The 23818-nt window shown below is 45.2% G+C and overlaps 1 pseudogene; it reads right to left on the bottom strand.

The window, feature by feature from the left end:
* Positions 1–18808: 18808 nt before the first annotated feature.
* Positions 18809–23587, bottom strand: LOC102906177 (dynein light chain roadblock-type 1-like; annotated as a pseudogene).
* Between the last annotated feature and the right edge of the window lie 231 nt (positions 23588–23818).

Below are 23818 nucleotides of genomic sequence, written 5' to 3'. Positions count from 1 at the left end.
AGGTCACTTTTCTGTTGCTGTGATAAAAACACCGTGATGAAAACAAACTTATGTAGAATTTGTATGGACTTAGGGTTGCTAAGGAATAAGAGTTCATCATGGCAGAAAGACATGGCATCAGGAGAGGGAAGGTGAGAGAGCACAGCTTCCAGTGCAGACAGGAAGCAGGGAGAGCAACCTGGAAGTGAGGCAAGGCTGTGAGCCCTTAAAGCCCACCCCAGTGATAGACTTCCTACAGGAAGTCTGCCCCTCCCCATGTCATCCCCAATCAGCACACTAACTGGGGACCATGTGTTTAAATATCTGAGTCTATGGGAACATTCTCCTTCAAACCCCCAAACAACTTAAGTCAGTTCCCCTCTTAGAGAAGATGCCAGTTACCAACAGTCCCACCTTTGATTTCTCACTGTCCACTCTTTAGGAAATGGAGAACAACGCCTTGAATGCCAGTTCTGAAGTGTGTCAGATTCTTGCTAACAATCCTTATTTGCAGCAAGGCTACATTTCTATTACATTCTCCAAGAGACTCCAGATGCTGTAAGTATCCTTCTGTTCCTTAGCAGCACTTACACGGAATTGAAGTTTTTTCCATTCCAATAAACTGACTGTAAGGATTTGGATCCTCCCATAGTAATGAAAAGAATTTATATTTATTCTTAAGATGTCCCTGTGAGAAGCTTTGTGGACTTAATTTATTTTCTCTCTGTGTGTATGTGTGTGTTCCTCTCTGTGTGTGCACATGTATGAGGCCAACATTGGGTGTCTTCCTCTGCCTTACCATTTTAGAATATTTTTAAAATTTTATTTATTTATTTATTTTTGAGACAGGGTTTCTTTGTGTAGTTTTAGTGCCTGTCCTGGATATTGCTCTGTAGATCAGGATGGCCTCAAACTCACAGACCTGCCTCTGCCTCCCAAGTGCTGAGATTAAAGGCGTACACCTCCGTTGCTCAGCATAGTTTATTTTATATTAATCATGTGGGCATGTGTACATGTATGCAATGTCACAGAGGCCAGAGGAGGGCATCGGATCATCTCAAGCTGGAGTTACAGGTGATTGTGGTTGCTAGGAACCGAATTTGAGTCCTCTGTAAGAGGAGCAAACACTTTTAATAGCCGAGCAATCTCTCCAGCCCTCTACTTTACTTTAAAAATTTAAACTTATATCATTTACTTAGTGTGTGCTTGCTACATAACATGATGATGATGATGATGATGATGATGAGAAGTAGAAGGAGGAGTAGGAGGAGGAGGAGGAGGAGGAGAAGGAGGAGAAAAGTCTCCATGAATTTGTACCTCATTACTGAGATAGCTTGGCTGATTGAGAAGCCCCAGAGACCCTCCAGTCTCTACCTCCCTGGAGCTGATATTATCAAATTACTGCTATGCCTGGATATTTTGCTTTTTTGGTGGGGGGTTGGGGAGCATGCAATCCAGGTTCAGTTGCTCACATTGCATGACAAGCACTTCTCTGGCTGAGCCATCCGCCCAGCCTCTCTTGTTTTATTTTCTGTCTCACTTTTTAAAATTTTTTATATATTTACATATGAGTGTTCTGTTTGCATGTACACCTGCATGCCTGAGGAGGTTATTGGACCCCACTATAGATGGTTGTGAGTCCCCATGTGGTTACTGGGAATTGAACTCAGGACCTCTGGAAGAGCAGTCAGTGCTCTTAACCTCGGAGCCATCTCTCCAGTACTCACTTGATTGATTTTCTATGAAAGGTTTGTCATCAGCCTTAGGGGAGGAAGATCCTGTAACTCCGTGGTTTTGGGACCCATGGTGTATTAAATAGCTTAATTTGAGAAGTGACTGTTGATACATTCCAATCTGACCTTCAGAGCTGACAGCCACCTTTGATTTCTCCAGGAAGGACCTTGCTGAGAAATGCCAAATACCTACCATGATAGATATGATCTTAGTTTCTGGTGAAAATTTTAAAAAGTAAGTTCTGCCTTTTAAAAATTTGTTTTTATTATTTTATGTGTATGGGTGTTTTCCCTGAATGTATGTCTAAGAGAATGTCTGATTCTCTGGAATTGGAGTTACAGACAGTTGTGAGTCACAAAGTCAGTGCTGGGAATCAAATTGAAGATCTCTGGAACTTAATTATCTTTTATTTTTTAAGGTTTTTTTGAGACAGAATTTCCCTGTAACAGCCCTAGCTTTCCTGGAACTAGCTCTGTAGACCTGGCTGGCCTTGAACTCACAGATATCTGCTTGCTTCTGCCCCCTCAGTGCTGGGATTAAAGTTTGTGTGCCACCACTGCCCGGAGAACTTAACTAAATTAAGAACCTAGGCTCTCAACTGCGGAGCCTTCTCTCCAGCCCCTGCTTTCAGTTCTTTATACCATTGTTCCCTTTTCTGACCTGTTTCCACCTGATACTTTGGATTTTTGTTTCCCTTTGAGAAAAAGCCTTGCTTTGTATCTCAGGCTTGTGTCAAGCTCGAGCAACACTCCTGCCTCAGCCTTCTGTGTGCTGGATTGTAAGCATGTGCCGTCACAGCCAGCACCCACTCATTTAAAGAAAAAACCTAGCAGTTTGATTGCATTTGAAGTCAACTGCCCTACTCAACACTCAAATTGTGTTTGAAGTCAACTGCATCACATAACAAACTGGCCATCACTCATGAGGAAGCAGCAAGTGTCTTGGGATTGCAAAGCTCTGTGGCACAGGAGAATCATTAGGTCTCTCTCTCTCTCTCCATATTAATTGACAGGATTTCATGGGGGTAAGATGGTTCCCACCACATGGCAGGCAGTACTTGGATAGTGTTTCTGTGTGTGTGCAGGTGTCTGCAGGTGCAGGGGAGGCCAGAAGCAGGCGTCAGATCCCCTGAAGCTGGAGTACAGGCATCTGTGAAGAGACTGATGTGGGTGCTGGGATCCTAACTTGGGTCCTCTGGAAGAGCAGTGTACATTCACCTACTAAGTCAACTCTCCAGGCCCTAAAAGTAACTTCCATTACAATTATTTATGTATTGTGTGTGGTCACACTTGTGCCATGGTGCGCTTGTGGAGGTAGAGGACACGTTAATTGAGTCACTAGTTTCTTTCTTCCATATGGTACTCAGGGACTGAACTGAGGTCACCAGGCTTGGCAGCTGCTGCCTTTACCTGCTGTACCATCTTCACAGAGAGGAGTCAAGGATGTCTCCAAGTTACCAGTTTGAGCAACTGGCTGAATAGTATTGTCATTTACAGAAACTGGGAGCCACTGGAGAGGAACAGAGGGCATGTGCATTTGTTTAGACAGACAGTTTGACTGTGGTGTGAAGAGACAGGATGTTGACTTCATTTGTAAGCACAGTTTGAGATGGCAAATCAGTAGATTGGCAAACCAATGGCCTTTCAGTTTCAGGCCATTGAACACACGTGTCTGAAGTTCAAGATGGCGACAGGGCTGGACACATTCAGAAATGCATATATACAGTAATATACATTATATATACAGTGTATACATTACTCTTGTTTGCTTTAACTTCTATTATGGAAAATTATACACTTACATAAAAAGAGAGTAGTAGAGTGAATATTTTTGTGCTTACTTTCATCCCTCCTTAACATTTGTTAGTTTTGGTCTGGTAAGACGGCTCAGTGGATTACAACTGGTTGCCAGGCAAACCTGACCAGATGACTTAGACTATCAGATCCCTGGTGTAAGGAGACACCAGCTCCAGAAAGTTGTCTCTGCCCTCCATACCTGGGCCATGGCACCCACATTCACACTCAAACTTGTCCCATATCTGCAACTCCTCTTCCAAGGGCCACAGTAGTTTAAAGCAAAGTCCCATTCTGTGACCCATAAATACTTGTCATCAAAGAGAAGAAGCCTTTAAACTGGTGTGGTGGCATGTGTTCTTAATCTCAGCCCTCAGGAGATGGAGGCAGTAGGATCTGAAGTTCAAGATCAGCCTTTGCTATAAAGTGAATTTGAGGGTAGCCTGGGATACAATAAATAGTGCCTCAAAAAAAAAAAAAAAAAACCAAAAACAAAAACAAAAACCCACTACACCAACAAAAACGAACCCAACTTGGGTTAAGAAATACACTATTTCATGGAAACCCTGATGCAAAATTTTAATCAAAATGTGTTCAAAAGTAACCGGAGAAGCTGGGTGTAGTGACAAAGGCATGTAATACCAGGATTTGGGAGGCAGAGGCAGAGGCAGGCTGATCTGTGAGTTTGAGGATAGCCTGGTCTAATCAGTAAGTTTTAGAACAGCTAGAGCTACATGGTGAGACCCTGTCTCAACAAAGTGGGGGTCTTGGGGATCAGGAATGTAAGCTAGAGAGATGCTCATTTGCTAATAACCTTTAATTGCTCTTGCAGAATGATGAGGGCACTTCTCACACGTTTAATACGAGGGCGATGGATCACAAGACAAGTCCACAGCGAGCGCAAAGCATCGTAAACACAGCAGTGCTCTGCCCCCCATGGTGACTCTTGAGACACAACCTAACTGCAAAAGGCCGACCCTGTCTGCAAAGAACAACTAGTCACCTGCTTCAGCACACAGCTCCCCCCTTTACTCTCTCTTTCTCCTAGCTTGGTAAAAGGGTCCTAGTCTGTGAGAGAGGCATGCTTGCTTAGTGGGAACTATTCTCAGCTTCTCTGAAATAAACCCGCATGCATTCGAGTCCAGTCTCCTGACTTCTTTTTCCACATCATTTCCTAACACTGTACTCAATCCTGGAACAGTCACTCTGAGCAGGAGACCCTCTGGCCACCCAGGGAGCAGGTGCAGCTGCAGCTCACACAGGGCTAACCCTTGATCCTGAGGTGTCCCTGAGTTAGTTCCACCCTGTGTCTGGGCCCCCTCTGCTTCCTCCCACTCACCCTCCCTCTTCCCATCCTCTGGATGGAGAATTGCAGATTTCCTTGGACTAAGGACCTGTTCACCCAGACTGGTGGGTCCTGGCATGGGCAGCTCTCAAAACTCTAGCCTTGTTTCACCAACTGCTCCCTTGTTAATGCACTTGGCCTTCCTCTTCTCTCTCCCTCCCTCCCCTAAACCTCTGTCCCCTCCCCTCTTTTTTTCCCCTGAATTAATCCCAGAAAAAATGAAGGTCATTCTCCCCTTGCAGTCAGACATCCAACCTGAGGATGGCCTGTGAGGTGATGAGTGTCTTCTGTCTGGATGAAATTTGGGGCTACCTCCTCTTCCCTGTGATCACCCTTCTCTCCAGGAGAGGATCACCATCTCTTTTAGAGCCAGGGACCCCCATCCTCTAACAGACACCCTAACTTCTCACCACTCCTGGCTTATCAAAACTCACTTCCAGGGATTGAACTCGGGACTTCATGCTTGGCTGCAGCTGCCTTAACCACTAAGCAGATTCTATTTCAGCGTGTGTGTGTCCTTGTGAGAAATTAGGTGAGGTCCACAGAGGCAGCAGCTCTTCAGCACTGTGCTTCATGGAAGAAGAGGTTGTGGAAGGAAGACAGGACTCTGCCTTGTGTCGTGACTGGGAATGGAGACTTGATTTTCCTCCAGGGCTAGTCATGGCAGGTGGTGTTTGTTCTGGATCTTGAAAGAAAGCGAGGATTCCAGTGGGTAAGGATGAAATTACAGAGGAGGAAGTTTTAGCTAGTGAGAGCAGGAGGAAGATGTCTTATTAGAGATCCAGTCAGGGGCCCAGACTGTCATGGAGGACATGTCTTGGGTGCAGCAGAGAGATGTGGGAACCTGGCTTCTCTTATCCAGGCTGCAATCTAGTTTATAGCCAGAGACTCTTGTCACTGTGTCCCCTCTTCAGTATGTGTGTGTTCTGTGCACAGTGTTTTCTCTTCTTCTAGATTCAAGGTATCAATTAGCTACTCAAAAATTTTTGATTGAAAAACGTTAAAAAGAATCCATTAAGTAGTACAGTGAGATCTGCAACACTGGCTTTATATACGAGGAAGTGGTGAAGGCGAGTCAGGACGACACACCTTTAATCCCAGCACGCAGAAGGCAGAGGTCAGGAGATCCCTGTGAGTTCAAGGCCAGCCTGGTCTACATAGCAAGTCTCAGGATAGCCAGGACTACATAAACAATGTGTCTCAAGAAAAGTGAAAAATTAAAAAAAACCAAAAACCCAGACCTTTGTGGTACATGCCTTTAATCTCATCTCTCAGAAAGAAGCAAGTGGTTCTCTGGGGTTTATGCCAGCCTGGTCTACAGAGCAAGATCCAGGACAGCAGGGCTACACAGAAAAGCCCTGTCTGGAAAAACAGAAAAAAGAAAGAAAGTCATTCGGTCAACAATGGGTAGGGGGTAAAGGCGCTGTTACCAAGCCTGATTACCTGAGTTTCTTCCCTGGTACCTAGGTGGTGGGAGCAGAGAATTGACTCCTCAAAGTTGTGTTCTGACAAATACATCCACCGTACGTGCCCATACACATGTGCATCAAAATTCAAAATAAATAAGTAAAATGTAATAAAAATATAAGCCTAAGAGAGGGTTCACTGGTTAAGCATACTCACTGGTTTCTCAGAAGACCCAGGCTTGCCTGCCAGAACCCACAGCCATCTGTAACTCCAGTTCCAGTGGACCCAATGCTCTCTTCAGTCACTCCAGGTACCTAGCACACACATGGTGTACATACATATATGCAAGCACACACAATATACATAGAATTAAAGAAATGAATCATTTTAAGTAATAAAAACAAAGAAAGGAAAGTAGGCTCGGGGCTTGGGAGAGCTCAGTCAGTGAAGGGCTTGCTGCACAAGTGTGGGAACTGATCGGATCCACAGCCACAGGGGTGGGACCTGCACCTGTCATCCTGTGCTGAGGAGTGAGGACAAGGGGGTCCCTGGACCACACAGTCTACCCACATCACCAGGTCCCGGGGTTAATGGGAAACTGTCTCAAAAATAAGGTGAGTGGGATTGAGGGAGAAACCAGATAGGTCTCTGTCGTGTAGCCCAGGTTAACCTGGAACTCTCTGTGTAGCTGTGGGTGACCTGGAACTCTTGCTCCTCCTGCCTCTGCCTTGTTAGTGCTGGCATTATAGGCCTGAGCCATCATACCCAACTGGTATTTTACTTTATACACTTCTGTATGGTTTGTATTTTTACAGCAAGAATACATAGCAAGACTGACACACTGTGTGTGTGTGTGTGTGTGTGTGTGTGTGTGCGCGCGCGCGCGCGCCTGCCTGCCTGCCTGTCTGCTTGCCTGCCTGTCTGTGTGTCTGTGCATGTGGAGGCCCAGGATGTCCTCAGGTGTCATTCCTCAGGAGTCATCTATTTACTTCTGAGACAGGGTTCTCTCACTGGCCTGGACCTTTTGAAGTAGCCTTGGCTGGGTGGCCAGAGATCTCCAGGGACCTGCCCAGTGCTAGGATTACAAGCACTCACCACCCTGCCTGGAATTTTCACCTGGGTTCTGGGGAGCAAACCCAGGCCCTGGCACTTACAAGGAAAGCACCTTACTGACTGAGCTGTCCCAGCCCTTTGTTGGATTTTATTTATTCACTTCTTACTTATTTACTTAAAGTTAATGGTGTTCTGTCTGAATGTGTATCTGTGTGTCATATGAATGCCTGATACCCATGGAATCCTAAAGAGTGGGTCAGATGCCTTGGAAGAGTCATTACATGTAGTTATGATCCACAATGATAACCTGGGTCTGTAGAAAGAGCAGCTAGTGCTCTTATCTGCTAAACCAGCTCTTCAGCAACCCCCACCCCAGTACTTTCATTTTTTAAACATAGACTCTCATTATATAGTCCTGGCTGGGCTGGAAATAGCTGTGTAGCCAAACTGGCCTAGAACTTGTGGCAATCTTCCTGCCTCTGCCTCAGTAGTGCTGGGATTATAGGCCTGGACCACCATGTCTGCTGTGGAAACACAACTTTACAAAGAAGAATAAAATGATACATACACATCAACAGTTTTATGTAAAATGCTGCACTGACCAGTCATGGGAGCACACACCTTTAATCGCAGCACTTGAGGAAGACGCAGGTGAATCTCTCTGAGTTCAGGCAGCCAGGTTTACGTAGAGTGTTCCTCAAAACAAAGTTGGCCTGGCCAGGGCAGAGACTGATTCTGTTGACAAGCTGGGGGGGGGGCACGTCCCTCCCTGAGATTAATTGTCACATCACCCCACACCCTGAATGACACTTACATCCTGTTTCTTCATAACACAGAGGCATCACCTTCTAGAACAGAGAAGTGTACAGGATAGCATGGATGTGAGTACACACACCTACTCACCACCCCAACTCATACCTGCAGGTGAGCACACACACAATAACTAAATAAATATATAAATATGATACAAATTAATGTCTGTTTCTCAGAGGTGGTTTTGCAGTTAAGGGCACACACTGTTCTTCTCCAGGACTTGAGTTCAGACCCCAGCACTCTCTCAGATGGCTCATAACTGCCTGCACTTCCATCTCCTGGGGATCTGACGCCCTCTTCTGTCCTGCACAGGAACCCACACTCACAGGCACATACCCTTCACAATACAATATGTAATAAATCATTTAAAACTTATAATATTTAAGCCGGGCGGTGGTGGCGCACGCCTTTAATCCCAGCACTCAGGAGGCAGAGCCAGGCAGATCTCTGTGAGTTCGAGGCCAGCCTGGGCTACCAAGTGAGTTCCAGGAAAGGCGCAAAGCTACACAGAGAAACCCTGTCTCGAAAAAACCAAAAAAAAAAAAAAGACTTATAATATTTAATTTTAGGCTGGGGAGATTGCTCATTAGTTAAGAGCACTGGCTTCTCTTGCTTAAATCATAGAATTAAATAAATAAATGATTAACTCTCAGCACCCACATAGAGGCTCATGACTCTGTGTAGCTGAGTTCAAGCTGGTCTGACACCATCTTTTGGCCTCCATGGGCACTAGGTATGCATGTGATATACAGACATACATGCAAGCAAAGTTGTATACACATAAAAATTATATAAAATAATTAATTTAAAAAGAAAATGTCATTCTGGCCAGGCATTGTGCTCACACCTATAAGAAGCACTCAGAAGACTGAAGCAAGAAATGTAAGAGTTCAAGACCTTTACATAGCAACATGTTGTATCAGGAGGGAAGGAAAGAAGGGAGGGAGGGAGGTAGGAAGGAGGGGAGGAAAGAAGGAAGGAAGGAAAGAAGGAAGGAAGGGAGCGAGGTATGGAGGGAGGGAGAAAGGATGGAAGAAAGGGAAAAAGAATCATTGTTCTGTGTCAAATGAGTCCATCATACAGAAACCCACAAGATTCCTCAGTTTTTCTGCCCAGACCACTCTTCACCGGCATCTGCATGGCTGGTCCATCTCTTCTGCTTCTAAGACACAGCGGGTTCAGTAGAGAGGAAGGACACAGTAACCTTCAGCAGGGCTTTAGCAGGAGAGCTAGAGCATTGTGGTCACAGACAGCCATGGGGGACTTGAAGGGAAAGAGACTTCAGTTTAGAAACACAGAGGGAGTTTCTGGCTCTTTCAGGTTTCCAGGATTCAGTTAAAGTTTTATATCATATGACCTGTATGTTATAAGCCAAGAAAGCATGGGAAAAATAAATGTAGGGTCATACCAGTGTAAACATATACATTCTACTATAAATTTACATCAAGTTGAATTTAGCTCTGTGTCTCTGATTGGAACCCAGTCTAGCAGTTTAAAGAGGGAGAATTATTCTGGGCAACTAAAGAAAATAAATTTCTTCCATGGGAATTCAATGATTAAAATCAAGTACTGCATGCAAAGTTTGTATATTACAAGTAAAGAAAAAAAAAAGAAGGATTACTAATGAGCCAAGGTTTGAGAGACTGTGGTTTCTCTGTTAGGTGAAAACTGGCTTGGAATTATGGGAGTACTGCACCATGCCCAGCCTTCCTCAGCCCTAAGGTTTTGTTGTTTTTATTGTTATCTTGTTTTAAAAGATTTGTTTGTGTGTGTGTGAGTTTTTTCCCTCATATATGTAAGTACATTTCACATGTGCCTGGTTCCAACTGTGTTGGGTCCCGGGAACTGGAGTTATGGATGGCTATATGTGGCGCGCTCCTCGGCCAGCGAGGAAGAACGACCACCATGAGAGGATCCTTCTTAGAACACACTTTATTGGAGCGCCTCTTGATTAAGGGAGAGGGGGAGGTGAGGGGCCCCGAGGACTAAACTGCAGCTGCTTATATAGGGAATCAGGCAAACGTGCCGTACTGTGATTGGGTCCCGCCAGAATGCTAGCACGGGGAGCCACGGGATAGGCTGAGGACATAAGGCCAATTACCATACTCGTGCATCATAGCCAAATATGGAGTTGTTTACAGCTAGGCTACCAGGAAGCCAGCGCCATCTTAGAATGGCGGCTCCCTACATCTCCCCCCTCTTTATTAATTAAGCAGCAGGAGAGAGTATAGGTCTGATTTCTGCAGCACAAGTATTTCATCCAATCAGGTCCCCACCTCATGATGTGTTGACCGATCGAGGATGAGTTAACTGTGCATAATTGCCTGCATACCTTCCCGAGTGCAATGAACCAACCAGTCCCTGGGGTACAAAGGCTATGCATGTAACAATTGTCCACATACCTTCCCGCGTGCAATGGACTAACCAGTCCTAAGGGTGCAAAGGCTATGTGACTCCATGTGCAGTCAGACTTGCTCTCCTTGAAGGAAGGAAAATGTCCTACACTTCAAGTGCAGTGCACGAACCTGACATCCTGTGCTCAATGCAAGTATGTGAAAGCTGTCCACATACCTTCCCGCGTGCAATGGACTGCCAGTCCCAGGGTGCAAAGGCTATGTGGATATTAGTTGTTCTTTAAGGCAGAAAGCCAGATCTGGGGGGAGGAGCCACACTCCAAAGCGGCTAATGCTTGAGTGATAATGACCTTGTCCTTTTTTGTACGTGCTCGCAAACGGCAGACCAACCACAGACAAAACACGCATCCTCCAAGGCAGCATGCCAAAAATATACCCTACCCCCACCCATTCTAAACAGGGAAAAGGTAGAAGCGATCCAGGAGGACAGTCCCTCCGCCACGCTGAGATCCACTCGTGTGGAGTTGATGGTCACCACTGCCACTCTCAGCTTTTCCAGCGTCTCTTCAAATTCTCCGGACCAATTTCCTATAAGATAACTGGACAGTTGTTTAGACAAATTCGCTGCTCGGGAACCATTTTGGAATTGCACACTAGTGACACAAACCAGGCATCCTCCACTCACGGCCCAATTGGACCAGCTGCCAAAGGATGTCAACTTGTTCTTGTACCAAGTCAATGCACTGGTTAAGCACCATAAGGCCACCTTTCAACTGTGAATTTAGGGAAGTAGAGGTATGAAGGATGGTTTGGAGCCATCAACTCCTTCCACCTTAAGAGGCTGAAATGGCCAAGCCTGCATCTCTGGAGACAGGGACCAGCTGCAGCAGTTTGAACCTCCACTGCAAAGGTGATGCCTAGCACCTGGCCCCCAGCCAGCACAAGGATTCCCCATAACCTCTCTGAGAATGATTAGAATAACAAGTAATGTGTGAACACCACAATTCCCTCCTTGGAGCATAATTAAAGGAGCTACGTCAGAGCAGCTAGCATCCATTCGTGAAGCTCGTGTGGCTGCAAGGACTGCCACTGCTAGACCAGCATTACTTAACGGTCCCCCAAGTTCCCGACAGGCTTTTAGCCAAGCTTCTAATCCCTTTCCTTTCCACGGGGTAATAGCTCTATGACATTCTTTTGTGCTTTGCTCATATACTAATTGTTGAACCAGAGGCATAGCTGTTTCTACATCACCAAATATCTTTCCTGCTGCCTCCATCATTCTAGCTACAAAATCTGAAAAAGGTTCATTCGGGCCCTGAATGATCTTAGTCAAATTCCCTGATACTTCTCCTTTATTTGGTAATGATTTCCAAGCTTTAGAATAAATCTCATTTATCTGTTGATAAACTTCAATAGGATATGCCGTCTGATTTACAGTCCATTGTCCTTGACCCAGTAGCATGTCAGCCGTCCACTGTGGTCGGTTATTCTGAAGATTAATTCTAGCTTGTACCTGGGCTCTATCTGTAACTATAGATTTGAAATCCAGATACTGTCCTGTAGTTAAACATGCTCTGGCTATTTCGAACCAATCTGTTGGTGTCATAGCCTGAGTAGTGAGCCTAGTCAATAATGTTAAGGTATAACTGGCCGTTACTCCGTAGGCTCGAGCAGCCTCTACCAGGGTCTCTTAATTGTTTATAAGCTGTTGTTTGTTTGCGGATCTTCAAAGACTGGAAACTCGGACGCTAGCCGCGCCCAGGTGTCTCTCCTGATAAAATGACAACCTCCACCTGTTTGCAGGCACGAAGGTGTTGCCGAGGGTGGATGTGGTCCCGAAGGCGCTGTTGGTTCCACATTCACCCCAGCAGAAACATTATAAGGAGGAGGTCGCTGCCGCCCATATCTCTCTTTTTTATATTCAGCGGCAGCTTCCTCTAAATTTTCCTCCTCATCTGAATCTAATTCATTATCAGCCTTTTTAGGCCTACTTAAGTTCTCCCCTTTAAAGTCTAATTCTGATAGACTATCCTGGTGCTTAATTAATGCCTTGCGTCCCTCTCTAATGATTTCCACATTGCGTTCTTCCTTGAGACATGCATGTACCATAAGAATGAACACAAGAGCAAGCACAAACGGATTTATCCCAGCAATCAGCATACCTGGAGAACTTACCGACGTCACAGCCGTTCCTGGCGAACTTACCGACGTCACCGCCGTTCCTGGAGAACTCACCGACGTCACCGCTCCGTGTGCTGAGTTCTGAATCCTCCTCGACCCCTCACCTGGTGTCCAAAGTTTCCTTCCCGTCCAAAGTTTCCTTCCCGTCCCAGGTTTCGGCACCAGTTGGTGTCCGAAGTTTCTGTCCCGGGTTTCGGCACCAGTTGGTGTCCGAAGTTTCCGTCCCAGGTTTCGTTCCCGGGTTTCTGTCCCGGGTTTCGGCACCAGTTGGTGTCCGAAGTTTCTGTCCCGGGTTTCGGCACCAGTTGTGGCGCGCTCCTCGGCCAGCAAGGAAGAACGACCACCATGCGAGGATCCTTCTCAGAACACACTTTATTGGAGCGCCTCTTGATTAAGGGAGAGCGGGAGGTGAGGGGCCCCAAGGACTAAACTGCAGCTGCTTATATAGGGAATCAGGCAAACGTGCCGTACTGTGATTGGGTCCCGCCAGAATGCTAGCACGGGGAGCCACGGGATAGGCTGAGGACATAAGGCCAACTACCATACTCGTGCATCATAGCCAAATATGGAGTTGTTTACAGCTAGGCTACCAGGAAGCCAGCGCCATCTTAGAATGGCGGCTCCCTACAGCTATAAACTCCATGTGTGCATTGGGAACTGAAACTGGGTCTTCTGCAAGAGCAGCAGGTGTTCCTAACTGTTGAGCCATCTCTCTATCCCAAGCTTAAGTGTCCTGCTTTTCTGGCTAAAATGGAAGTTGATCTAATTTTTCTCAGATATTCATTTCTTTTCAGTCCTGGGGATTGAGCCCAGGGCCTCACATATGCTACACAAGCACTCTGCTATTAAGCTATGCCTTCAGCTGTATCTGTTTTTTTTTTTGTCTTGTAGAAGTAACCGTCTTATTCAATAAGAAACACAGAACCAATGCAAAGAAGAAAGCCAAGAGGTCAGAGATAAGAGCTAAAAACCTTACCCTTCCTCTCGCGGTGATCCTACCTCTCTGAAAGAGACCTACTTCCTGTGTGTCTGTCTTTATAAAGACTTTTGGTTCTGCCATCTCATTGGTTGTAAAGCCAACCACATGGCCGCCTCGTCATTGCCTGTCTATACAGACCTCCAGGTCTTCTATGGTTGGTATTGAGATTAAAGGCGTGTGTCTCCAATGTTGGATGTATCCCTGAACACACAGAGATCTACCTAGCTCTGCCTACCAAGTGCTGGGATTAAAGGCATGCACCACCACTGCCTAGCTTTCGCTATGGCTTGCTAATAGCTCTGACCCCTGGGGAACTTTATTTATTAACATACAAATAAAATATCACCATATTGTCTGTTATGTTTTTTTTTTTTTTGTTTTTTTTTTTGATACAGGGTTTCTCTATAGCCAAGGATAGCTGGGAACTCAGAAATCCACCTACATTTGTCTCCCATTGCTGGGATTAAAGGCGAGCACCACCATGCCAGGTCCAGGCTAGATTTTCCCAAAGGAATTGAAGGAGGGGTTTTAGAAGGAGGATGAGATGCAAAGTAGGGATTCAGAGGAGAGGGCAGTCTGGGTAGAGAGGTGTCCCCCAGAGGGGAAGTGGAGAAGATTCCAGACAGCTGTTGAGAGGTTCTGTGTACTTGACAGCTGTGAGGGGCCGGGGATGGGAATGAGAGCAGCAGAGTGCATGAGCTGTAGGAGGACAATGGCCTGCAGATTTGGGCTCCAGAAAGAACAAGGAATGCAAGTTGGGGAAGTTTAAGGCATCTGTGAGGTCAGAGACAGAGCTTGTGCTGGGGAAAAGTCGGTTAGGTGGAGTCTCATTGAGGAAACCCAGGCAGACTGGAGAGCAGGGAAAACAGTGTACTTTTAGGTTTGGGTAGACAGGCAGACCCAGCAGAGGCCTGTGGTGATTTGCCTGACAGAAAAGCTTGTGGTGAGACTGAGGAGGAACATCCAGCTGTCAGAGCTCTGTGGAGGAAGCTTGAAAGAGACAATGAGAGACACCCAGTACAGGGCTGGGTGGAGTGCTGTTCTCTCCTTCTCCTACGTGGGTCCCAGGGATGGAACTCAGGTCATTGTCTTGGCAGCAGGTGTCTTTACCCACTCCAGCACCATGCAGCCTTGTGTACTGGCTTCTTTAATTCCATATAGTGCATGAAGCCTAGAACTTTCTATGTAACCAGGGATACCCTTGATCTCCTGTTCTTGTCTCTACTGCCCAAGTGCTAGGAAACATTCATGTCTTACTATGCCTGACTTATTTGATTTTTGAAGAAAGTGTCTCCTGTAGCCCAATTATCCCATATTTGATATGTAGCCAAGGATGACCTTTTTTCCTTTTTCTTTCTCTCTATTTTATTTTGTTTCAGTATTTATTTTAAGACAGGGTCTTCCTCTGTAGCTATATCTGTCTTGGAGCTCACTATGTAGTCCAGGCTAGCCTCAAATCTTTCATGATTCTCTTGTCTTTGCAGGGAGTACAGGAGCCTCAAGTCCATGGTCCCAAAGGTAACCTTGAACTTTCCAAGTTGTGGGGTTACAAAAAATGCACACCCCAGAGAGAGAGACACGAGGGAATATCCTGAAGGGTGGTGGGAGGTCAGGAGAGTTCAGTGTCCTTGATCCCAGTGGAAAAAAATATTCCCTGAAGAAGGAACAAGCCCCCATGGGGTCCCAAGCCTGGGGAGGCCAAAGAATGTAGATGACTGCAAGTTCATCTAATCACTAGTGAGATTCTAGTGAGTTCCTGCACACTCTGGAGTCATACCCCACCTCAGAAACTGACAAATAAACAACAACACACATCACCAAAACCCCACACCAGTGAAATAGGAAGAGAGTAGGTCAATGGACCACAGGTGGGCAGGTCCATCAGGAGCAGCCTGAGAACTGATATTTGAACTAGCCATCTCAAGATCTGTATCCATCTTGACAGAAACAGTTAGAGATTGATCTTTTTGGAATGAGTTAAAGAAAACCACAGAGAGGAGTTAGTCAGTGAATACTGACAGCTCCTGCAAGGCTGCTTCAGACCCCAGGGCTGGAGCCAGGCTCACAGAGGATGTGAGATGGATGCTGCCCTCTCCAGCACTCGGCTGTCACTGAGCAGAGCTGTGTTGTTCTGGAATGTCTGTGGTGCAGGGTAAAGATTCACCAGAGCAGAACTGACATTAGAGTTTTAATGAAGAACAGACTCTGTGGACAGAGACACAGCAGGCTGGTTCTGAGAGAGAGAATTGCACCCAGCAGGAGTGGGGCACTTTCACCACAGTTGAGAACAGTTACCTGCCCCCCTTCATTTTTCCCTCTGTGTACTTGTTTGAGTGACAAGGTAGGCAGCTCACTATTTGTCCACAGTGACTCCTGTCACACCAGGTGTCCATTTGGGGTGCAGGCTCTTTAAGCTCTGATTGTTTGTAAAGCAGCACAGGTCACTCTGTCAGGATCTGAGAAGCAGAGGAGTTGGTTTTCACTTTAGCCTTTGCTTGTGTGTGCCTTGGTCCTGGCAATCCTCCTGCTTCAGTCTTCTGAGTAATGAGATTACAGATTTGTGTCAGCACAGCTGCCTCCTCCTTTGTTGTTTTTATTAATGTGATGAGCAGCCGAGAATAACCTTGACTTCTAATCCTCTTGCCTCTGCCTGCGAAGTACTGGGACCATATGAGTGCCCCCTTGCCCAGTTTATACATTCCTGCGGTCCTGCCTAGGGCCTGGTGCATGCTGGGAAAGTGCTCTATCAGCGGGAGCTACTTCTCCAGCCTCACATGGCCTTCTGCAGCTTGTTAGCACCTGACAGACAGAGCTACACAGGAAGTGTTCTTTTATCTGTTCCTGCTGAGGGGAAATTCATGGGACATCAGCTTCACCGTTTTCAGTGCCCAATTCGGTGGCCTTGAGCCTGTTCACCAGCTGAGGCAACCACAGCTTCTCTCTAGTTTCAGAACTGTGAGCACCAGGCAAACCTCCTCATGGGTGAAGTCATTGTTTCCTCCCCCTCCTCTCACTGCTGATAACCTCCCCCTATTCTCTGTGCCGTGGGGTTTCTTATTCTGGACACAACTGGTGAAGGTGTGGATAATTTATTTTTTTATGTGGGGTTATTGTAAGAAACATGCTTTGAGGTTGTAGCATGCGTTCTGGGCTTCATTCCTATTCATGGGTGAATAGTATTCCAGTGTGTGACTGAACCACAGGTTATTCATACAGTAATTAATGGACATTTGGGCTGTTTTTAACCTTTGCTATCACCACAATCCTGCTGTCAACATTTGTGTAAGGTTTTATCTCGATGTATGTTTACATTTTTCTTGTGTATAAATGTAGGAGTACAATTACTGGGTTATTGGATAATTACATGTTTAGTTACTTTTTAGGCAGTTCCATACTTTTCCACAGGGGTTGCATTGTTACTTTTCCACTGAAAACGGATAAGTGTTCCTATTTTCTTTTTAGCTTTAATTTTTTTTAATTTTATAATTTAATTTAATTTTACATATCAGCCACAGATTCCCTTGTTCTCCCCCCTCCCACCCCCCCCCAGCCTTCCCCCCAGCCCACCCCGCATTCCCATCTCCTCCAGGGCAAAGACTCCCCTGGGGATTCAGTTCAACCTGGTAGATTCAGTCCAGGCAGGTCCAGTCCCCTCCTCCCAGGCTGAGTCAAGTGTTCCTGCATAGGCCCCAGGTTCCAAACAGCCAGCTCATGCACTAAGGACAGGTCCTGGTCCCACTGCCTGGGTGCCTCCCAAACAGTTCAAGCTAATCAGCTCTCTCACTTATCCAGAGGGCCTGATCCAGTTGGGGGCTCCTCAGCTATTGGTTCATAGTTCATGTGTTTCCATTAGTTTGGCTATTTCTTTATGTTCTCAAAGTCTGTCTGGTCAGAATTAGAACTTTATTGTTTTATTTGCATTTCATTAAAGACTGATGGTCCTGTAGTCATTTCTGTCTTCTTGGAGACATGTTTTTTCATCCTTTCCCATTTCCTTCTTTATGTTTTTGGTTTGTTTGTTTGTTTGTTTTGAGATTTTGATGTTCTTAAAATTTATATATATTTATTTATTTCTTATGTATGAATGTTTTGATTGTATGGTTGTCTGTGAACCATGTACATCCAGTACCCACAGAGGTCAGAGGAATGTTTTAGATTCTCTGGAATTGTTTCAGACAGCTGTGAGCCACCATGCGGGTGCTGGGAGGAGCAGTCAGTCAGTGCTCTTAACCACTGCGCTATTTCTAGGGCTCTATTTATTTATTTTGAATGCCTCTGCCTCCTGAATATGAAAGAAAGGCATCCACCACCATGCATATTTATTTACATTTTTTCATTCCACCTGTAGAGGTAACTGGCTAGTCAAGAGCATTAGATGCTCTTGCAGAGGACCCAGGTTGGGTTCCCAGCACCCACATGGAAGCTTACAACTGTCTGTGCCTCCAGCTCCAGAGGATGTACCCCCCTCTCCTTGACTCTTTGGGTACCAGGCACACAGGGAGTACACATACATCCATGCAGGCAAAGCACTCACACACAGAAAATAAAAAAAAATCTTTCAACTTTAAAATGTATGTACATGTATTTATGTCAATCTCTTGTATGCAGGTGCCCACAGAGGACAGAAGAAATAGTTGAACCCATAGTTGGAGTTAGAGGTGTTTGTGAGTCACCAGACCTTAGTACTGGGCTTGGGCCTCTGCAAAAGAGTAACATAAGTTAACCACTCAACCATCTCTTCAGTCCACCCCAACACACACACACACACACACACACACACACACACACACACACACACACACTACATGCACGCACGCACACACAGTTTCTTTCTTTTTTTTTATTTCAAAGTTATTTTTAGTTAAAGAAAAACAAAACAAAACAAACAAACAAAACAAGGCTTTCCAAGGGTGATAAAATGAACTGTGGGTGAGAAGGAAGGTGTGTGTGGGCTTATCATAAGCTCTTCCTCCAAAGCCTGGAAATGAGAACTGACTGGATCACCAGAGACACTCCTTGTTGGGGTGGGCAGAGCTACCACTGATCAATGGCATGGTCTATATGGGCTCTCAGACAACCACACTGTGCCCACTGACATGATTAGCATTATTATTCTGGGGGACCTTAAGTTAAGGAAAGACACAGGAAGCCAAGACAGTGGCTTATTCAGTTATTCAGTTGGATTCTGAATCCCAATCAGGAAATAGTCTGTATCTGGTGCAACCATAATTTCATTTTTCTTGGAGTGAATTCAAAGGAAGGTTAGATCATTCTGGAGGTCAATTTCATGCACAGTGCTCCATGTCTTCAAGATAAGTTGTGCATTTGGTTGGCATATTGTGTAGTAGTGGGATTGTCCACGGTGCTCTTGATGGAAATGTCTTCCGTGTTCACCACAATGGTTCCCTGTACTCTGTTCTGGCTCTGAAGTCTCTTGAGTGTTTCTTCCACCTCTGCCTGCCAGAAAAGGAAGCTAAGGTTAGCTCATTCATCTAACAAGGAAGGAACACCAAGGTATTTGGCGCTGCCCCAAAGCTGCCCAGGCCAGGCCCATGTAGAGTGCGTCTTAGGCCACCACTGGCACCTAGAGCTTTAGCCCCAGCCCACACACTATTTCTTAATTTCACTATTTGTCTTGTTAAGCTGTAAGAATTCTTCATATCTTCTGAATGTTGAACTCAGACACATTCTCATTTTTTCTGGAGCCTGAACCCATCCACTAGCTTCCAGCTTCTTATACTGTGGCATGAGACCCCATGGGGGATTATGTAACTGAATCTTGGTTGAGAAGATTGTGGCAGGAGTATTCTGAACCCACAATGATCAAAATTTAGTTCAATATCAAAGGTGAAGTGCATGGAGTCCTTCTGGCAGTTGTGCATCTCCCGCTCCACTGCAGCCTTGGTTCTGAACCCCAAACACATGCACTTTGCACTGTGCATGCTGTCCTGCATGAGTACCAGCAAATGTTGCCTCAACACTCTGCTCAGACTTCAGGGTACTGCATGTTATGAACTCAGATCTTTGATTGTTCATACAGTGTTTATGCTCTAATAGAACCAATGGTTTAATTACAAAAATCAAGGACCTTTAATATTTTCTCCAGTGTTTAAATACCAAGTTAATGTCTCTTTTTATTTATTGTGATTCAATGCTGGATTTTAGAATTCGCTGTTGGTGGGGCTGGATAGATTGCTCAGTAGTTAAGAGGACTGGAGGACCTGGAATCAGTGCCCAGCACCCATATGGCAGTTTACAACAGTTTGTAACTTTAATTGCAGAGGACCTGAACTCCTCTTCTGGCCTCTGTGGTTATTGCACACAATGGTGTATATATATATATGATGAAAAACATCCATACACACAAAATAAAAACAACGTTTTTGCTTCATGAATTTTCATCATTGTTTTTTGTTGTCTAGAGGACCCCCTTGATACAGATGAAATGATGGCTGAAGTGGAAACACCTCGAATTCACTTCTTACCCCAGGAGCTTTGGAAGAACGAGAAAATGGTAACATGGCAGCTTGTTCCCTGAGACGTTTGCTGAGGACTTTGTTTGTTTGTTTATTTTTTTGGTTTTTCAAGACAGGGTTTCTCTGTGTAGCTTTGTGCCTTTCCTGGATCTCACTCTGTAGACCAGGCTGGCTTCGAACTCACAAAGATCCACCTGGCTCTGCTTCCCGAGTGCTGGGTTTAAAGGCGTGTGCCACCACCACCGAGCAAACATTTTTTTTTTTTAAACTGGAGTGGAGGACCAAACCCAGGGCCTTGCGCTTGCTAGGCAAGCGCTCTACCACTGAGCTAAATCTTCAACCCTTTGCTGAGGACTTTGATAAACAGTTCTATTTGAATGCTTAGCCTTACAGACCATAACCCCACTGGTTTTATTTTATGTTTTAGGGGGGAAGGGCTGCATGATTTTGCTATGTAGCCCAGGCTACCCTGGAACTTGCTCTCCCTGTCCCAGCCCCTGAGTGTTGGCATTGCAGGCATGTGCCATCCTACTCATGACTCTGATGGAGACGGGAGGGTCTCACCCTGTGTAAGTCACTTTTCTGTTGCTGTGATAAAAACACCATGATGAAAACCAACTTATGTAGAGTTTGTATGGACTTATGGCCCCAAAGGAATAAGAGTTCATCACGGCAGAAAGACATGGCATCAGGAGAGGGAAGGTGAGAGAGCACAGCTTCCAGTGCAGACAGGAAGCAGGGAGAGCAACCTGGAAGTGAGGCAAGGCTGTGAGTCCTTAAAGCCCACCCCAGTGATAGACTTCCTACAGCAAGGCTGCCCCTCCCCACATCATCCCCAATCAGCACACCAACTGGGGACCACGTGTTTAAATATCTGAGCCTATGGGGGACATTCTTCTTCAAACCCTCCTTGAGACTTAAGTCAGTTCTCCTCTTAGAGCAGATGCAAGTTACCAACAGTCCCACCTTTGATTTCTCACTGCTCCTGTTTTATATATGGAGAATAACGACTTGAATGCCACTTCCAAAATGTGTTAGCGTCTTGCTAAGGATCCTAAATTTCAGCAAGGCTACATTGCTGTTACATTTTCCAAGGGAGTCTACATCTTGTAAGTATCATTCTATTCCATGGCAGCACTTACACAGAATTGATGTTCCCTCTATTCCAATGAATTGACTGTAATGATTTGGATCCTCCTATAGAAATGAAAAGAAGTTACCTGTAAGATGTCCCCGTGGAAGCATGTGGATTTAATTAATTTTCCTTTTGGGCTTGAGTGCTTGTGTGTGCATGTGTGAGTGGGTAAACATGCTCCTCTGTGTGTGTGCACGAATGTGAGCATGAGTGTGGAGGTTAGAGTTCAATGTTGGGTGATTTCCTCATTTGCTCTCTACATTAAAATTTTATAATATCAAAAAAATCTATTTTTTATTAATTATGTGTGTATGTGGGGGGAGATTCGCATGGCACATCTGCATGCAATGCCCATAGAAGACAGAGGAGAGCATCAGATCACCTCAAGCAGGAGTTACAGGTGGTTGTGTGCTACCCGTGTGGTTGGTAGGAACTGAACTTGTGTCCTCTGCAAGGGCACAAACACACTTAAACACTGAACCATCTCTCCAGCCCTCTAGTTTAAAGTGTTTAAAGTACATTTATTTATTTAGTGTGTGCATGGTGAGCAACATGATGCTGATGCTGGGATTATATGCTCACCATGATGATGATGATGATGATGAGGAGGAGGAGGAGGAGAGGGAGCATAAGAAAATGTCTCTTGGTTAACCTGGAGCTCATTATTATGCTAGACTGGCTGGTTGGAGCCCTGGTATCCTCCTGTCTCTACATCCCCAGATCTGATATCACCAGATTACTGCTCTGCCTGGATTTTTGTCTTTTTCCCCAGGGAACATGGAATCCAGGCTCAGTTGCTCACACTTGCATGACAAGCACTTCACTGATGAGCCATCCCCCAGCCTCTCTTGATTTATATTCTATGAAAGAATTGTGTTTGTATCCTTCCTTAGGGGAGCAAGATCCATAACTCGGTGGTTTGGGGACACATGGTGTATTAAATAGCTTAATCTGTGAAATGACTGTTGGTACATTCCAATCTGACCTTCAGAGCTGACAGTCACCTTTGATTTCTCCAGGAAGAGATGCCCAACACCCTTGAAAGGTATCTAACTTTATGGCAGATAAACATTAAGGTAATTCCTCTTTTTAAAATTTGTTTTTATTATTGTGTGTGTATTGATGTTTTTCATACAGGCAGTTCTAAGAGATTATCTGATTCTCTGGAAGTGGAGTTACAGAGAGTTGTGAGCTGCCAAGTCAGTGCTGGGAATCGAACTGAAGACCTCTGGAACTTGACTATCTTAAGAACCTCAGCTCTCAACTGCGGAGCCTTCTCTCCAGCCACTGCTTTCACTTCATTATACCATTGTTCCCTTTTTTAACCCACACCCAACTGATACTTTTATTTCTATTTTCTCTTTGAGATAAATCTTGCTTTGTATCCCAGGCTGGCCTCAAACTCTCCCAACACTCCTGCCTCAGCCTTCTGAACGCTGGATTATAAGCTTGTGCCATCACGGCCAGCACCCACTAATTTAGAGACAAAAAATGGTAGTTTGATTTGTACACTAAGTCAGATCCCCTGAAGCTGGAGTACGGGAATCTGAGAAGCATGTGATGTGGGTGTTGGGATCTAACTTGGCTCCTCTGGAAGAGCAGTGCACACTCAACTACTAAGCCATCTCTCCAGGCCCTAAAACTAACTTCCATTACACTTATTTATGTATTGTGTGTGGTCACACTTGTGCCATGGTGTGTTTGTGGAGGTAGAGGACAAATTAAGGGAGTCATTTGTGTCTTTCTCCCATAGGTACACAGGGACTGAACTCAGGTTGTGAGGCTTGGCAGCAGCTGCCTTTACCTGCTGTACCATCTCCACAGAGAGGAGTCAAGGATGACTCCAAGTTACCAGTTTGAGCAACTGACTGAACAGTATTGTCATTTTATAGACAGGAACAGGGAGCCACTGGAGAGGAACAGAGGGCACGTGTGTTTGTTTAGGCAGGCAGTTTCATAGACTGACGAATTGGGCTGTTTTTCAAGCAATTTAAATTATGTGTCTAATATTCAAGATGGTGACTGGGTTGGAAACAATCAGAAATGCATATATACATTAATATACATTACATATATAGTATATAATTAATTTTGCTTACTTTAACTTTTATTATGGGAAAATTATAAATATTTATAAAAGCAGAGAGTAATAGAATGAATATCTCTGTGCTTAGTTACGTCTCTGCTTAACATTTGTTAGTTTTGGTCTGGTGAAATGGCTCAGTGGATTAAAAGGGATTGCCAGGCTAGCCTGACGAGCTGACTTGGACTGTCAGATCCCTGTTGGAAGGAGACACCACCTCCAGAAAGTTGTCTCTGCCCTCCATACCTGGGCCATGGCACCCACGTTCACACTCAATCTTGTCCCATATCTCCACCTACTCTTCCAAGGGCTGGAGTAGTTTAAAGCAAAGTCCCATATGGTGACCCATAAATACTTGTCATTAAAGAGAAGAAGCATTTAAACTGGTGTGATGGCATGTGTCCTCAATCCCAGCCCTCAGGAGATGGAGGCAGTAGGATCTGAAGTCAAGATCAGCCTTGGCTGCTTAGATAATTTGAGGCTAGC

The sequence above is a fragment of the Peromyscus maniculatus genome, chromosome 2, assembly GCF_049852395.1.
Source record: "Peromyscus maniculatus bairdii isolate BWxNUB_F1_BW_parent chromosome 2, HU_Pman_BW_mat_3.1, whole genome shotgun sequence".
In the NCBI taxonomy this organism is placed as follows: domain Eukaryota; kingdom Metazoa; phylum Chordata; class Mammalia; order Rodentia; family Cricetidae; genus Peromyscus; species Peromyscus maniculatus.
Note: the sequence above shows the minus strand (reverse complement) of the source record. Positions and strands in the feature narration are given on the sequence as shown.